Below are 19,806 nucleotides of genomic sequence, written 5' to 3'. Positions count from 1 at the left end.
TCTCCACCTCATCCAATAAAGAACACTTTGCATTCATTGAGAGAGTGCAAAGAATTATCTGAATAAGACCCATGTTGACTTCCTGTGTTCACAGTGCAGCAGGACGGCCACTAAGTCAAGCTGGACCAATGTAACAATATAAAATATGTTATACTTGGAATTCAGCTTTAGGTATTTACTCTACAGCTTCTTCTGTTATGTTTATATTATATTCAACGTGGTCATATAGAACAAATACCACAAGGAGGCAATTAAAAGATTTGGTTTTTGCTTCAACTCAGCCCTGGTTCACACTGGTGGGATTTGTCATGTGATTTGAATGTTCAAAATCGCATGACAAGTTGTACCCTATTTCCAGAAATGGAACCGTTGAAATAGCTGCGACTCATGTCGCAGGGACTTTGAATAAGGTTCCTGCTCTACTTTTTTCCAATTTCATTATGACTTTCATAGACTTCTGTTAAATGAAATTGCAAGCCGCAATGAAATTGGAGGTGCAAATCGCACTGACCTGTGGCTTTGAAATCGCGTCGAAGTAGCGTGATTTCAAAGTCACACTGGTATGAACCAGGGCTCAATGTCAGCTGTATTTATTTTGACCTAACAAATCTGTCTAATTCGAAAAATTTAAAAGGTGAGGTCAGCTTGAAGTTGAACTTCAGGTAGATATAGATATAAAAAATATGCCAGATAACCCTGTTATGGGTTCATTCTGTATCCATTAAAAAAATTTGCTTTGCGAATCCAACTAATATATGTACCTGAATTTGTCTGTAAGTGACAGATTCTTAAAATTATAATAGTAACTACCTGAATTTGCCGCATGTTTCGGTAATGTTACTGACACTGGTGCAAACGGTTGCCTGACTAAAGCAAAGTATACCCAGCGGGCTGAACAAAAAAAAACAAAGAACTCGAGAGGAGCCGCTGTACTAACTATCTGATGTTAGAACACAATGGCCCAGCATGGAGATCACTGTACTGACAGGGGGACAGCCCCCACTAGAACACACCGGTCAGATCTTATTGGATGCCGATCAGTAGACCTTTTTTAGTCACCCCCCCTTCGACAGAAGCTGGACTGGCTGCCATACACACAGACTGAAAGTAGGCCTGTTTATCTTGAAGTGGATGATACCACCCAATATTTAGCCTGTGTGTGCGGCCCTTTAAGCACAGGTAGCACTGCCCTTTAAGCACAAGGGAACTACTGCCAGAAAAGTGTTGTTGTATTCACTTCCCCCTGAGTATTCTTCTGCAGTCAGCAGCCTGGGGACTTCTTCTTGACAATGCAGTGATTCTTCTGTAGTGTAAGTAAAACATAATTTTAACTTTGGATAAAGTTGGGAGAGTTGTATCCTCTTTAGGTTCTTTTTGCTGTCCGTGCCCCATTGAAAAGATGTCCTCTCTTGTCTTTTGCCATAGGCATTGCTACTAGGATAGTAAGTGAAAGATACAGAGGACCTCTATCAGCTTTTTGTAGTGATCTGTGTTCTCAATGGCAAGTTCCCTTCACTTTCTGTCTCACCTCAAATGTCACTGACAAAGGAAATGTGGTGTACAGACAGCAATAAGAACCTACATAAAAGTGTGGAACATTATATGAATACATTATGGCAGAAGCTATAGATGAAAATCAACTTAAATTACCTTAAATCATCAAACTGTGCTTGCCTATAATGTAAACACTTTTAACTATGTACAAAGATTTAATTGGAAAAAAAAAAAAAGACGTAAAGAGTAATGTGTACATATAACTATGAAGGTTGATTAGATACATACAACTCTATGGATGACAGAAGAGATATATTTCTACAATAGATTGATTCAAGGGACAATTTCAGATGTCACAGTATGGTTTCGGATATAAAGTGCCATAGAATTTGAAATGATCTTCTAGTTAAATCTTTTTTGGAACTTTTTATATATCACCACTATCATCCATTGAGTTTTCTATACACAAATATATTCCACACTCAAGCACAACATATATGTGCAAAAAAGAAATCAATAAAGCACTTAAAGTGATATTACATTCACTATACCAATTTCATATATACCCTCCTACTTGATCAAACAGTTATCAGTTCTAGTTAGGAAGTTAAAAAAAGAAAGACTCCTAAATATCTTTTTGGATTTGTTATATTGCAGTCATGTCACATTTCATTCTTGATCCAGATCAGATCTGCCCCATTTAAGGATGATAATGATGTAGGCATGGAGGAATAGAGGAAGGGCTTGCCATTCGATATTCTGGAGCCGTGTCTAAAGGGGACAAAAGAATTCACATGGAGCGCCTAGTGTCTAGAATAGAGAATTAGGAAGTGAATGGATTTTCCTTATACACCCAAGCAGCATATACGGTAAAGGTGGCAACTAGGGTTGAGCGGACACCTAGATGTCCGTGTTCGACGGGTTCGGCCGAACTTTAAAAAAAAGTCCGGGTCCGTGTCCCGGACTTTTACCGAACTTTTCCCGGACACCGAACCCCATTGAAGTCAATGGGGACCCGAACTTTAAGGCACTAAAATGGCTCTAAAACACCAAAGGAAAGGGCTAGAGTGCTGCAAATGGCAGCAAAACGTAATTAAGAGCATGGCAAGTGCTCTGCAAACAAATGTGGATAGGGAAATAACTTAAAACAACAAAAAAAAACAGAAAAATAAAACAATGTTCTTCTTCATCTCTGAAGGACGAGGCCCATATGGAGTAGGAGGGAGGTTGAGGTGGTGGTGGATGTGGCGGTGACATAGGCGTGCGCACAGGGTGTGCTGGGTGTGCCTGGGCACACCCTAATCACCTAGGGCACATAGCATTGCCAGTGAGGAGATGGGAAAGATCTCCCTGGGACCTGCTCTGCTCTATTTCTCCTTGCCTACAGGTACATGGCCCCGATACATTACTCTCCCTGCTGGCAAACACATGCATGTGTATTTCAACTTTGGGGTGCACACCTTAATGCAATAGGCTGCGCACACCTATGGGCGGTGTAGGTGGAAGCGGCGGTGGAGGAGGACCAGGGCCGGATTAACAGCATCATGGGCTTGGTGCTGAGGATTTTGAAGGGCCTTAGGGCCGTGCCTTGCCATGCACCCAGAGGAGGAAGGGTGCAGCCATGCATGCCTAATTCAACATGGGATGCTGTCTCTGAAGCCCATAAACACATCCATGCATCGCCAACTGTCCCTCCTTGTCCGGCCTTCACGCTGTGTGGGGAGGTTCTGAGGGTGCTGCCTGGGGAAGCGAGCATAGAAGCCAGACTTCTGTGTTTACAAGTGACAGAAGAGCGGTAACAGTGAATATGGCCAACCCGGGGCCTATATAAAAGGTAGGGGCCTGGAGCTGCAGCTCCAATAGCCCCTACATTAATCTGGCCCTGAGGAGGAGGACGAGGTAGCCAACACTGCTTCTTTTCAAAAATTTTAAATGAGGGTACACCCCAAAAGAGTGAGAAAGAGCAAAAATGGAACAATGGGTGGGTAAGGTCGGTATCCATTGCTATTCTGCATAAGGTACGGAAAAGTCCCGTGGGATCCATGCCTGGTTCATTTTAATGAACGTGAGCTTGTCCACATTGTCTCTGGACAGGCGGCTGCGCTTGTCTGTTATAACGCCCCCAGCCGTGCTAAATACCCGTTCAGATAATACACTGGCTGCAGGGCACGCCAGCACCTCCAAGGCGTAAAGGGCAAGCTCAGGCCATGTGCCCAATTTGGAGACCCAGAAGTTGAAGGGGGCAGACCCGTCATTCACTACATGTAGGCGTGTGCACACATACTGCTCCACCATGTTGGTAAAATGCTGCCTCCTGCTAAGACGTTCCATCTGAGCTGCTGGTGCTGCTGTTTGTTGTGGCGTGCTGACAAAGCTTTTCCACATTTCGGCCATGCTAACCCTGCCTTCTGAGGTGCTGGCGGTGCCCTGGTTGCGTTGGCGACCTCCTCCTCCTCCTCCTCTGCCTTGTGCTTCCACTGTGGCCCCGCTGTCAGATGGGAATGCCAGCAGCATGGCGTCTACCAGCGTGCGCTTGTACTCGCGCATCTTGCGATCGCGCTCCAGTGAGTGAATTAAGGACGGTACGTTGTCCTTGTAACGGGGATCCAGCAGCGTGGCCACCCAGTAATCAGCACAAGTTAGAATGTGGGCAACTCGGCGGTCGTTGTGGAGACACTGCAGCATGTAATCGCTCATGTGTGCCAGGCTGCCCAGAGGCGACGAAAGGCTGTCCTCTGTGGGAGGTGTATCGTCCGTGTCCTCTGTATCCCCCCAGCCACGCACCAGTGATGGCCATGAGCTGGCCTGGGTGCCACCCTGCTGTGAACATGGTTCCATCTCCTCCTCCAGCTCCTCCTCCTCCTCATCCTCCTCATCCTCCAGAACTGTGCCCCTGCTGGACAATTGCGTCCCTGGCGTTTGCGTGTGCAGGAACCCACCCTCGGAGCCCCTTGCGAATGACTGCCCTGAAAGCCTTGGAAATGTTACCTCTTCATCCTCCTCCTCCTCCTCATCCTGTGCCACATCCTCTTCCATCATCGCCCGAATTGTTTTTTCAAGGAGGCATAGAAGTGGGATAGTTAAGCTGAGAACGGCGTCATTGCCACTGGCCATGTTGGTGGAGTACTCAAAACAGCGCAACAAGGCACACAGGTCTCGCATGGAGGCCCAGTTATTGGTGGTGAAGTGGTGCTGTTCCGCAGAGCGACTCACGCGTGCGTGCTGCAGCTGAAACTCCACTATGGCCTGCTGCTGCTCGCACAGTCTTTCCAGCATGTGCAAGGTGGAGTTCCACCTTGTGGGCACGTCACATATGAGGCGGTGAGCGGGAAGGCCGAAGTTACGCTGCAGCGCTGCCAGGCGAGCAGCAGCAGGGTGAGAACGCCGAAAGTGCGCACAAACGGCCCGCACTTTCTGCAGCAGCTCTGACATATCGGGGTAGTTTTTAAGGAACCTCTGCACCACCAAATTCAGCACATGCGCCAGGCAAGGGATGTGCGTCAAACCGGCTAGGCCCAGAGCTGCTATGAGATTTCGCCCGTTATCGCACACCACCAGGCCGGGCTTGAGGCTCGCTGGCAGCAACCACTCATTTGTCTGCTGTTCCATGCTCCTCCACAACTCCTGCGCGGTGTGTGGTTTGTCCCCCAAACAGGCAAGTTGTAAAACTGCCTGTTGTCGTTTACCCCTGGCCGTGCTGAAGTTGGTGGTGAAGGTGTTACGCTGTCCGGATGAGGAGGCGGTAGAGGATGAGGAAGCGGAGTAGGAGGAGTTAGGAACAGGAGGCAAACTGAAGCGCCCTGCAATCCTCGGTGGTGGAAGGACATGCGCCAAATTGCTATCCGCCTCAGGCCCATCCGCCACTGCATTTACCCAGTGTGCCGTTAGGGAGATATAACGCCCCTGACCGTGCTTACTGGTCCACGTATCCGTAGTTAGGTGGACCTTGGCACAGATGGCGTTGCGCAGTGCACACCTGATATTTTCCCCCACTTGGTTGTGCAGGGAAGGGATGGCTTGCCTGGAAAAGTAGTGGCGGCTGGGCACGACGTACTGTGGGACAGCCACCGACATAAGGTTTTTAAAACTGTGCGTCTCCACCAGACGGAATGACAGCATTTCAAAGGCCAATAATTTTGAAATGCTGGCATTCAGGGCCAGGGATCGCGGGTGGGTAGGGGGGTACTTCCTCTTCCTCTCAAGTGTTTGGGAGATGGAAAGCTGAACGCTTCCACGGGACATTGTGGAGATGGTTGTTGGTGACCCAGGTGGTGGTGTTGCTGACAGATCGTCTGTTTGCGGGGTGGCAGGTGCCGGTATCACTACAGATGTGGCTGGAGCGGCCGAGACTGCAGCAGAAGAGGAAGCAGGATGAGCCAGAGACGTTTCTTGGTTTTGAAGGTGTGTACTCCACTGCAGCTCGTGCTTTGCACTTAGATGCCTGATCATGCAGGTTGTGCTCAGGTTGAGAAGGTTTATGCCTCGCTTCAAGCTCTGATTGCACAGGGTGCAAACCACTCGTGTCCTGTCATCAGCACATTTTCTAAAGAACTTCCACGCTAGAGAACTCCTTTGAGCTGACTTTGGTGCGCTCGTTCCCTTGCTGTGTTGGGCAGTAGCGGGCGTAGTGTCTAGGGCACGGCCGCTCCGCTTCTGCACCCTGCTCCCTCTTCTGCTGTGCTGGTGGCTCTGTGCGACCACCGCCTCTTCCTCCAAACTACTCAGGTCACCTGCATGACGTTCATTCCATGTGGGGTCGAGGACCTCATCGTCCTCCACATCATCTTCCACCCAGTCTTCACCCCTGCCCTCCTTGTCGGTCTCCACAATGCTGAACGCCGCAGCAGTTGGCACCTGCGTTTCGTCATCATCGGAGACGTGCTGCAATGATCCTTGCATGTACTCATCTTGAGAAATAAGTGGTTGGGCATCGCTGCACTCAATCTCTTCCACTTCTGGGGCAGGGCTAGGTGGATGGCCCTGGGAAACCCTGCTGACAGAGTCCTCAAAAAGAATAAGAGACTGCTGTATGGCTTGGGGCTCAGACTGCTGGCCTGATTTGCAAGGGGGTGAGGTGAAAGACGGTTGGACATTGGCTGCAGGTGCCAACTCTGACCTTTCTGCAGTAGACTGGGTGGGAGACAATGTGAAGGAACTGGAGGCACTGTCAGCAGCAAACCAATCTACTATCGCCTCAACTTGTTCTGGCCTCATCACTTCTAGGGGCGTTTGATGCCCTACCAAATACTGATGCAGGTTCTGTCGCCTACTCACACTTGAGGAAGGTGTTTCACTTGTGCGTGTAGCTGGCACAGATCGACCACGTCCTCTCCTTGCAACAGGAGCTCTACCAGCAGCACCACGACCCAGGCCACGGCCCTTATTTGACGGTCTCCTCATATTTCTGTAATTTAAGATCTTGCCCTAGAAAGGTTTTTATTGAATAGCGGAATAGGAAATATGATCCAAAAAAGTGTATGTATCTCGCACGTACAAAACCACACTAGGCCCCAATTACTATTGTTTCTACCCCTAAAAGGATGGATGAGGAGTAGGAGGAGTATGGAACAGACAGCACCCTCAAATCTTCAGAAGTATGAGATGAACCCCAAAAACTTGGAAAGGTGGATCTCACACGTACCGACACAGACTATCCCGCAATTCAATTGATCCTCAAGGGTTTTTATTGAATAGCGGAATAGGAAATATGATCAAAAAAAGTGTATGTATCTCGCACGTACACAACCACACTAGGCCCCAATTACTATTGTTTGTACCCCTAAAAGGATGGATGAGGAGTAGGAGGAGGAGTATGGAACAGGCAGCACCCTCAAATCTTCAGAAGTATGAGATGAACCCCAAAAACTTGGAAAGGTGGATCTCACACGTACCGACACAGACTATCCCGCAATTCAATTGATCCTCAAAGGTTTTTATTGAATAGCGGAATAGGAAATATGATCAAAAAAAGTGTATGTATCTCGCACGTACACAACCACACTAGGCCCCAATTACTATTGTTTGTACCCCTAAAAGGATGGTTGAGCAGTAGGAGCAGGAGTATGGAACAGGCAGCACCCTCAAATCTTCAGAAGTATGAGATGAACCCCAACAACTTGGAAAGGTGGATCTCACACGTACCGACACAGACTATCTCGCAATTGAATTGATCCCCAAAGGTTTTAATTGAATAGCGGAATAGAAAATATGATCAAAAAGAAAGTGTATGTATCTCGCACGTACACCACCACACTAGGCCCCAACTACTATTGTTTGTACCCCTAAAAGGATGGTTGAGCAGTAGGAGGAGGAGTATGGAACAGGCAGCACCCTCAAATCTTCAGAAGTATGAGATGAACCCCAAAAACTTGGAAAGGTGGATCTCTCTCACACGTACCAACACAGACTATCCCCCAATTTAACTGATCCCCAAAGGTTTTTGATTAAATAGCGGAATAGAAAATATGATCCAAAAAAAGTGTATGTATATCACACGTACACAACCACACTAGGCCCCAATTACTATTGTTTGTACCCCTAAAAGGCTAGGAGTAGGGGGGGTATGGAACAGGCAGCACCCTCAAACCTTCAGAAGTATGAGATGAACCCCAACAACTTGGAAAGGTGGATCTCTCTCACACGTACCAACACAGACTATCCCCCAATTTAACTGATCCCCAAAGGTTTTTGATTAAATAGCGGAATAGAAAATATGATCCAAAAAAAGTGTATGTATATCACACGTACACAACCACACTAGGCCCCAATTACTATTGTTTGTACCCCTAAAAGGCTAGGAGTAGGGGGAGTATGGAACAGGCAGCACCCTCAAACCTTCAGAAGTATGAGATGAACCCCAACAACTTGGAAAGGTGGATCTCTCTCACACGTACCAACACAGACTATCCCCCAATTTAACTGATCCCCAAAGGTTTTTGATTAAATAGCGGAATAGAAAATATGATCCAAAAAAAGTGTATGTATATCACACGTACACAACCACACTAGGCCCCAATTACTATTGTTTGTACCCCTAAAAGGCTAGGAGTAGGGGGGGTATGGAACAGGCAGCACCCTCAAACCTTCAGAAGTATGAGATGAACCCCAACAACTTGGAAAGGTGGATCTCTCTCACACGTACCAACACAGACTATCCCCCAATTTAACTGATCCCCAAAGGTTTTTGATTAAATAGCGGAATAGAAAATATGATCCAAAAAAAGTGTATGTATATCACACGTACACAACCACACTAGGCCCCAATTACTATTGTTTGTACCCCTAAAAGGCTAGGAGTAGGGGGAGTATGGAACAGGCAGCACCCTCAAACCTTCAGAAGTATGAGATGAACCCCAACAACTTGGAAAGGTGGATCTCTCTCACACGTACCAACACAGACTATCCCCCAATTTAACTGATCCCCAAAGGTTTTTGATTAAATAGCGGAATAGAAAATATGATCCAAAAAAAGTGTATGTATATCACACGTACACAACCACACTAGGCCCCAATTACTATTGTTTGTACCCCTAAAAGGCTAGATGAGGAGTAGGGGGAGTATGGAACAGGCAGCACCCTCAAACCTTCAGAAGTATGAGATGAACCCCAACAACTTGGAAAGGTGGATCTCTCTCACACGTACCAACACAGACTATCCCCCAATTTAACTGATCCCCAAAGGTTTTTGATTAAATAGCGGAATAGAAAATATGATCCAAAAAAAGTGTATGTATATCACACGTACACAACCACACTAGGCCCCAATTACTATTGTTTGTACCCCTAAAAGGCTAGATGAGGAGTAGGGGGGGTATGGAACAGGCAGCACCCTCAAACCTTCAGAAGTATGAGATGAACCCCAACAACTTGGAAAGGTGGATCTCTCTCACACTTACCAACACAGACTATCCCCCAATTTAACTGATCCCCAAAGGTTTTTGATTAAATAGCGGAATAGAAAATATGATCCAAAAAAAGTGTATGTATATCACACGTACACAACCACACTGGGCCCCAATTACTATTGTTTGTACCCCTAAAAGGCTAGATGAGGAGTAGGGGGAGTATGGAACAGGCAGCACCCTCAAACCTTCAGAAGTATGAGATGAACCCCAACAACTTGGAAAGGTGGATCTCTCTCACACGTACCAACACAGACTATCCCCCAATTTAACTGATCCCCAAAGGTTTTTGATTAAATAGCGGAATAGAAAATATGATCCAAAAAAAGTGTATGTATATCACACGTACACAACCACACTAGGCCCCAATTACTATTGTTTGTACCCCTAAAAGGCTAGATGAGGAGTAGGGGGAGTATGGAACAGGCAGCACCCTCAAACCTTCAGAAGTATGAGATGAACCCCAACAACTTGGAAAGGTGGATCTCTCTCACACGTACCAACACAGACTATCCCCCAATTTAACTGATCCCCAAAGGTTTTTGATTAAATAGCGGAATAGAAAATATGATCCAAAAAAAGTGTATGTATATCACACGTACACAACCACACTAGGCCCCAATTACTATTGTTTGTACCCCTAAAAGGCTAGGAGTAGGGGGAGTATGGAACAGGCAGCACCCTCAAACCTTCAGAAGTATGAGATGAACCCCAACAACTTGGAAAGGTGGATCTCTCTCACACGTACCAACACAGACTATCCCCCAATTTAACTGATCCCCAAAGGTTTTTGATTAAATAGCGGAATAGAAAATATGATCCAAAAAAAGTGTATGTATATCACACGTACACAACCACACTAGGCCCCAATTACTATTGTTTGTACCCCTAAAAGGCTAGATGAGGAGTAGGGGGGGTATGGAACAGGCAGCACCCTCAAATCTTCAGAAGTATGAGATGAACCCCAAAAACTTGGAAAGGTGGATCTCTCTCACACGTACCAACACAGACTATCCCCCAATTTAACTGATCCCCAAAGGTTTTTGATTAAATAGCGGAATAGAAAATATGATCCAAAAAAAGTGTATGTATATCACACGTACACAACCACACTAGGCCCCAATTACTATTGTTTGTACCCCTAAAAGGCTAGATGAGGAGTAGGGGGGGTATGGAACAGGCAGCACCCTCAAACCTTCAGAAGTATGAGATGAACCCCAACAACTTGGAAAGGTGGATCTCTCTCACACGTACCAACACAGACTATCCCCCAATTTAACTGATCCCCAAAGGTTTTTGATTAAATAGCGGAATAGAAAATATGATCCAAAAAAAGTGTATGTATATCACACGTACACAACCACACTGGGCCCCAATTACTATTGTTTGTACCCCTAAAAGGCTAGATGAGGAGTAGGGGGAGTATGGAACAGGCAGCACCCTCAAACCTTCAGAAGTATGAGATGAACCCCAACAACTTGGAAAGGTGGATCTCTCTCACACGTACCAACACAGACTATCCCCCAATTTAACTGATCCCCAAAGGTTTTTGATTAAATAGCGGAATAGAAAATATGATCCAAAAAAAGTGTATGTATATCACACGTACACAACCACACTAGGCCCCAATTACTATTGTTTGTACCCCTAAAAGGCTAGGAGTAGGGGGGGTATGGAACAGGCAGCACCCTCAAACCTTCAGAAGTATGAGATGAACCCCAACAACTTGGAAAGGTGGATCTCTCTCACACGTACCAACACAGACTATCCCCCAATTTAACTGATCCCCAAAGGTTTTTGATTAAATAGCGGAATAGAAAATATGATCCAAAAAAAGTGTATGTATATCACACGTACACAACCACACTAGGCCCCAATTACTATTGTTTGTACCCCTAAAAGGCTAGGAGTAGGGGGAGTATGGAACAGGCAGCACCCTCAAACCTTCAGAAGTATGAGATGAACCCCAACAACTTGGAAAGGTGGATCTCTCTCACACGTACCAACACAGACTATCCCCCAATTTAACTGATCCCCAAAGGTTTTTGATTAAATAGCGGAATAGAAAATATGATCCAAAAAAAGTGTATGTATATCACACGTACACAACCACACTAGGCCCCAATTACTATTGTTTGTACCCCTAAAAGGCTAGATGAGGAGTAGGGGGAGTATGGAACAGGCAGCACCCTCAAACCTTCAGAAGTATGAGATGAACCCCAACAACTTGGAAAGGTGGATCTCTCTCACACGTACCAACACAGACTATCCCCCAATTTAACTGATCCCCAAAGGTTTTTGATTAAATAGCGGAATAGAAAATATGATCCAAAAAAAGTGTATGTATATCACACGTACACAACCACACTAGGCCCCAATTACTATTGTTTGTACCCCTAAAAGGCTAGATGAGGAGTAGGGGGGGTATGGAACAGGCAGCACCCTCAAACCTTCAGAAGTATGAGATGAACCCCAACAACTTGGAAAGGTGGATCTCTCTCACACGTACCAACACAGACTATCCCCCAATTTAACTGATCCCCAAAGGTTTTTGATTAAATAGCGGAATAGAAAATATGATCCAAAAAAAGTGTATGTATATCACACGTACACAACCACACTAGGCCCCAATTACTATTGTTTGTACCCCTAAAAGGCTAGGAGTAGGGGGAGTATGGAACAGGCAGCACCCTCAAACCTTCAGAAGTATGAGATGAACCCCAACAACTTGGAAAGGTGGATCTCTCTCACACGTACCAACACAGACTATCCCCCAATTTAACTGATCCCCAAAGGTTTTTGATTAAATAGCGGAATAGAAAATATGATCCAAAAAAAGTGTATGTATATCACACGTACACAACCACACTAGGCCCCAATTACTATTGTTTGTACCCCTAAAAGGCTAGATGAGGAGTAGGGGGAGTATGGAACAGGCAGCACCCTCAAACCTTCAGAAGTATGAGATGAACCCCAACAACTTGGAAAGGTGGATCTCTCTCACACGTACCAACACAGACTATCCCCCAATTTAACTGATCCCCAAAGGTTTTTGATTAAATAGCGGAATAGAAAATATGATCCAAAAAAAGTGTATGTATATCACACGTACACAACCACACTAGGCCCCAATTACTATTGTTTGTACCCCTAAAAGGCTAGGAGTAGGGGGAGTATGGAACAGGCAGCACCCTCAAACCTTCAGAAGTATGAGATGAACCCCAACAACTTGGAAAGGTGGATCTCTCTCACACGTACCAACACAGACTATCCCCCAATTTAACTGATCCCCAAAGGTTTTTGATTAAATAGCGGAATAGAAAATATGATCCAAAAAAAGTGTATGTATATCACACGTACACAACCACACTAGGCCCCAATTACTATTGTTTGTACCCCTAAAAGGCTAGATGAGGAGTAGGGGGGGTATGGAACAGGCAGCACCCTCAAATCTTCAGAAGTATGAGATGAACCCCAAAAACTTGGAAAGGTGGATCTCTCTCACACGTACCAACACAGACTATCCCCCAATTTAACTGATCCCCAAAGGTTTTTGATTAAATAGCGGAATAGAAAATATGATCCAAAAAAAGTGTATGTATATCACACGTACACAACCACACTAGGCCCCAATTACTATTGTTTGTACCCCTAAAAGGCTAGATGAGGAGTAGGGGGGGTATGGAACAGGCAGCACCCTCAAACCTTCAGAAGTATGAGATGAACCCCAACAACTTGGAAAGGTGGATCTCTCTCACACGTACCAACACAGACTATCCCCCAATTTAACTGATCCCCAAAGGTTTTTGATTAAATAGCGGAATAGAAAATATGATCCAAAAAAAGTGTATGTATATCACACGTACACAACCACACTGGGCCCCAATTACTATTGTTTGTACCCCTAAAAGGCTAGATGAGGAGTAGGGGGAGTATGGAACAGGCAGCACCCTCAAACCTTCAGAAGTATGAGATGAACCCCAACAACTTGGAAAGGTGGATCTCTCTCACACGTACCAACACAGACTATCCCCCAATTTAACTGATCCCCAAAGGTTTTTGATTAAATAGCGGAATAGAAAATATGATCCAAAAAAAGTGTATGTATATCACACGTACACAACCACACTAGGCCCCAATTACTATTGTTTGTACCCCTAAAAGGCTAGGAGTAGGGGGGGTATGGAACAGGCAGCACCCTCAAACCTTCAGAAGTATGAGATGAACCCCAACAACTTGGAAAGGTGGATCTCTCTCACACGTACCAACACAGACTATCCCCCAATTTAACTGATCCCCAAAGGTTTTTGATTAAATAGCGGAATAGAAAATATGATCCAAAAAAAGTGTATGTATATCACACGTACACAACCACACTAGGCCCCAATTACTATTGTTTGTACCCCTAAAAGGCTAGGAGTAGGGGGAGTATGGAACAGGCAGCACCCTCAAACCTTCAGAAGTATGAGATGAACCCCAACAACTTGGAAAGGTGGATCTCTCTCACACGTACCAACACAGACTATCCCCCAATTTAACTGATCCCCAAAGGTTTTTGATTAAATAGCGGAATAGAAAATATGATCCAAAAAAAGTGTATGTATATCACACGTACACAACCACACTAGGCCCCAATTACTATTGTTTGTACCCCTAAAAGGCTAGATGAGGAGTAGGGGGAGTATGGAACAGGCAGCACCCTCAAACCTTCAGAAGTATGAGATGAACCCCAACAACTTGGAAAGGTGGATCTCTCTCACACGTACCAACACAGACTATCCCCCAATTTAACTGATCCCCAAAGGTTTTTGATTAAATAGCGGAATAGAAAATATGATCCAAAAAAAGTGTATGTATATCACACGTACACAACCACACTAGGCCCCAATTACTATTGTTTGTACCCCTAAAAGGCTAGATGAGGAGTAGGGGGTGTATGGAACAGGCAGCACCCTCAAACCTTCAGAAGTATGAGATGAACCCCAACAACTTGGAAAGGTGGATCTCTCTCACACGTACCAACACAGACTATCCCCCAATTTAACTGATCCCCAAAGGTTTTTGATTAAATAGCGGAATAGAAAATATGATCCAAAAAAAGTGTATGTATATCACACGTACACAACCACACTAGGCCCCAATTACTATTGTTTGTACCCCTAAAAGGCTAGGAGTAGGGGGAGTATGGAACAGGCAGCACCCTCAAACCTTCAGAAGTATGAGATGAACCCCAACAACTTGGAAAGGTGGATCTCTCTCACACGTACCAACACAGACTATCCCCCAATTTAACTGATCCCCAAAGGTTTTTGATTAAATAGCGGAATAGAAAATATGATCCAAAAAAAGTGTATGTATATCACACGTACACAACCACACTAGGCCCCAATTACTATTGTTTGTACCCCTAAAAGGCTAGATGAGGAGTAGGGGGAGTATGGAACAGGCAGCACCCTCAAACCTTCAGAAGTATGAGATGAACCCCAACAACTTGGAAAGGTGGATCTCTCTCACACGTACCAACACAGACTATCCCCCAATTTAACTGATCCCCAAAGGTTTTTGATTAAATAGCGGAATAGAAAATATGATCCAAAAAAAGTGTATGTATATCACACGTACACAACCACACTGGGCCCCAATTACTATTGTTTGTACCCCTAAAAGGCTAGATGAGGAGTAGGGGGAGTATGGAACAGGCAGCACCCTCAAACCTTCAGAAGTATGAGATGAACCCCAACAACTTGGAAAGGTGGATCTCTCTCACACGTACCAACACAGACTATCCCCCAATTTAACTGATCCCCAAAGGTTTTTGATTAAATAGCGGAATAGAAAATATGATCCAAAAAAAGTGTATGTATATCACACGTACACAACCACACTAGGCCCCAATTACTATTGTTTGTACCCCTAAAAGGCTAGATGAGGAGTAGGGGGGGTATGGAACAGGCAGCACCCTCAAATCTTCAGAAGTATGAGATGAACCCCAAAAACTTGGAAAGGTGGATCTCTCTCACACGTACCAACACAGACTATCCCCCAATTTAACTGATCCCCAAAGGTTTTTGATTAAATAGTGGAATAGAAAATATGATCCAAAAAAAGTGTATGTATATCACACGTACACAACCACACTAGGCCCCAATTACTATTGTTTGTACCCCTAAAAGGCTAGATGAGGAGTAGGGGGGGTATGGAACAGGCAGCACCCTCAAACCTTCAGAAGTATGAGATGAACCCCAACAACTTGGAAAGGTGGATCTCTCTCACACGTACCAACACAGACTATCCCCCAATTTAACTGATCCCCAAAGGTTTTTGATTAAATAGCGGAATAGAAAATATGATCCAAAAAAAGTGTATGTATATCACACGTACACAACCACACTGGGCCCCAATTACTATTGTTTGTACCCCTAAAAGGCTAGATGAGGAGTAGGGGGAGTATGGAACAGGCAGCACCCTCAAACCTTCAGAAGTATGAGATGAACCCCAACAACTTGGAAAGGTGGATCTCTCTCACACGTACCAACACAGACTATCCCCCAATTTAACTGATCCCCAAAGGTTTTTGATTAAATAGCGGAATAGAAAATATGATCCAAAAAAAGTGTATGTATATCACACGTACACAACCACACTAGGCCCCAATTACTATTGTTTGTACCCCTAAAAGGCTAGGAGTAGGGGGGGTATGGAACAGGCAGCACCCTCAAACCTTCAGAAGTATGAGATGAACCCCAACAACTTGGAAAGGTGGATCTCTCTCACACGTACCAACACAGACTATCCCCCAATTTAACTGATCCCCAAAGGTTTTTGATTAAATAGCGGAATAGAAAATATGATCCAAAAAAAGTGTATGTATATCACACGTACACAACCACACTAGGCCCCAATTACTATTGTTTGTACCCCTAAAAGGCTAGGAGTAGGGGGAGTATGGAACAGGCAGCACCCTCAAACCTTCAGAAGTATGAGATGAACCCCAACAACTTGGAAAGGTGGATCTCTCTCACACGTACCAACACAGACTATCCCCCAATTTAACTGATCCCCAAAGGTTTTTGATTAAATAGCGGAATAGAAAATATGATCCAAAAAAAGTGTATGTATATCACACGTACACAACCACACTAGGCCCCAATTACTATTGTTTGTACCCCTAAAAGGCTAGATGAGGAGTAGGGGGAGTATGGAACAGGCAGCACCCTCAAACCTTCAGAAGTATGAGATGAACCCCAACAACTTGGAAAGGTGGATCTCTCTCACACGTACCAACACAGACTATCCCCCAATTTAACTGATCCCCAAAGGTTTTTGATTAAATAGCGGAATAGAAAATATGATCCAAAAAAAGTGTATGTATATCACACGTACACAACCACACTAGGCCCCAATTACTATTGTTTGTACCCCTAAAAGGCTAGATGAGGAGTAGGGGGGGTATGGAACAGGCAGCACCCTCAAACCTTCAGAAGTATGAGATGAACCCCAACAACTTGGAAAGGTGGATCTCTCTCACACGTACCAACACAGACTATCCCCCAATTTAACTGATCCCCAAAGGTTTTTGATTAAATAGCGGAATAGAAAATATGATCCAAAAAAAGTGTATGTATATCACACGTACACAACCACACTAGGCCCCAATTACTATTGTTTGTACCCCTAAAAGGCTAGGAGTAGGGGGAGTATGGAACAGGCAGCACCCTCAAACCTTCAGAAGTATGAGATGAACCCCAACAACTTGGAAAGGTGGATCTCTCTCACACGTACCAACACAGACTATCCCCCAATTTAACTGATCCCCAAAGGTTTTTGATTAAATAGCGGAATAGAAAATATGATCCAAAAAAAGTGTATGTATATCACACGTACACAACCACACTAGGCCCCAATTACTATTGTTTGTACCCCTAAAAGGCTAGATGAGGAGTAGGGGGAGTATGGAACAGGCAGCACCCTCAAACCTTCAGAAGTATGAGATGAACCCCAACAACTTGGAAAGGTGGATCTCTCTCACACGTACCAACACAGACTATCCCCCAATTTAACTGATCCCCAAAGGTTTTTGATTAAATAGCGGAATAGAAAATATGATCCAAAAAAAGTGTATGTATATCACACGTACACAACCACACTAGGCCCCAATTACTATTGTTTGTACCCCTAAAAGGCTAGATGAGGAGTAGGGGGGGTATGGAACAGGCAGCACCCTCAAACCTTCAGAAGTATGAGATGAACCCCAACAACTTGGAAAGGTGGATCTCTCTCACACGTACCAACACAGACTATCCCCCAATTTAACTGATCCCCAAAGGTTTTTGATTAAATAGCGGAATAGAAAATATGATCCAAAAAAAGTGTATGTATATCACACGTACACAACCACACTGGGCCCCAATTACTATTGTTTGTACCCCTAAAAGGCTAGATGAGGAGTAGGGGGAGTATGGAACAGGCAGCACCCTCAAACCTTCAGAAGTATGAGATGAACCCCAACAACTTGGAAAGGTGGATCTCTCTCACACGTACCAACACAGACTATCCCCCAATTTAACTGATCCCCAAAGGTTTTTGATTAAATAGCGGAATAGAAAATATGATCCAAAAAAAGTGTATGTATATCACACGTACACAACCACACTAGGCCCCAATTACTATTGTTTGTACCCCTAAAAGGCTAGGAGTAGGGGGGGTATGGAACAGGCAGCACCCTCAAACCTTCAGAAGTATGAGATGAACCCCAACAACTTGGAAAGGTGGATCTCTCTCACACGTACCAACACAGACTATCCCCCAATTTAACTGATCCCCAAAGGTTTTTGATTAAATAGCGGAATAGAAAATATGATCCAAAAAAGTGTATGTATATCACACGTACACAACCACACTAGGCCCCAATTACTATTGTTTGTACCCCTAAAAGGCTAGGAGTAGGGGGAGTATGGAACAGGCAGCACCCTCAAACCTTCAGAAGTATGAGATGAACCCCAACAACTTGGAAAGGTGGATCTCTCTCACACGTACCAACACAGACTATCCCCCAATTTAACTGATCCCCAAAGGTTTTTGATTAAATAGCGGAATAGAAAATATGATCCAAAAAAAGTGTATGTATATCACACGTACACAACCACACTAGGCCCCAATTACTATTGTTTGTACCCCTAAAAGGCTAGATGAGGAGTAGGGGGAGTATGGAACAGGCAGCACCCTCAAACCTTCAGAAGTATGAGATGAACCCCAACAACTTGGAAAGGTGGATCTCTCTCACACGTACCAACACAGACTATCCCCCAATTTAACTGATCCCCAAAGGTTTTTGATTAAATAGCGGAATAGAAAATATGATCCAAAAAAAGTGTATGTATATCACACGTACACAACCACACTAGGCCCCAATTACTATTGTTTGTACCCCTAAAAGGCTAGATGAGGAGTAGGGGGTGTATGGAACAGGCAGCACCCTCAAACCTTCAGAAGTATGAGATGAACCCCAACAACTTGGAAAGGTGGATCTCTCTCACACGTACCAACACAGACTATCCCCCAATTTAACTGATCCCCAAAGGTTTTTGATTAAATAGCGGAATAGAAAATATGATCCAAAAAAAGTGTATGTATATCACACGTACACAACCACACTAGGCCCCAATTACTATTGTTTGTACCCCTAAAAGGCTAGGGAGTAGGGGGAGTATGGAACAGGCAGCACCCTCAAACCTTCAGAAGTATGAGATGAACCCCAACAACTTGGAAAGGTGGATCTCTCTCACACGTACCAACACAGACTATCCCCCAATTTAACTGATCCCCAAAGGTTTTTGATTAAATAGCGGAATAGAAAATATGATCCAAAAAAAGTGTATGTATATCACACGTACACAACCACACTAGGCCCCAATTACTATTGTTTGTACCCCTAAAAGGCTAGATGAGGAGTAGGGGGAGTATGGAACAGGCAGCACCCTCAAACCTTCAGAAGTATGAGATGAACCCCAACAACTTGGAAAGGTGGATCTCTCTCACACGTACCAACACAGACTATCCCCCAATTTAACTGATCCCCAAAGGTTTTTGATTAAATAGCGGAATAGAAAATATGATCCAAAAAAAGTGTATGTATATCACACGTACACAACCACACTAGGCCCCAATTACTATTGTTTGTACCCCTAAAAGGCTAGATGAGGAGTAGGGGGGGTATGGAACAGGCAGCACCCTCAAATCTTCAGAAGTATGAGATGAACCCCAAAAACTTGGAAAGGTGGATCTCTCTCACACGTACCAACACAGACTATCCCCCAATTTAACTGATCCCCAAAGGTTTTTGATTAAATAGCGGAATAGAAAAATATGATCCAAAAAAAGTGTATGTATATCACACGTACACAACCACACT

The sequence above is a fragment of the Pelophylax lessonae genome (genome assembly GCF_965119305.1).
Source record: "Pelophylax lessonae genome assembly, chromosome: 2".
In the NCBI taxonomy this organism is placed as follows: domain Eukaryota; kingdom Metazoa; phylum Chordata; class Amphibia; order Anura; family Ranidae; genus Pelophylax; species Pelophylax lessonae.
The sequence above is the reverse complement of the archived record's forward strand: the minus strand, read 5'-3'. Positions refer to the sequence as shown.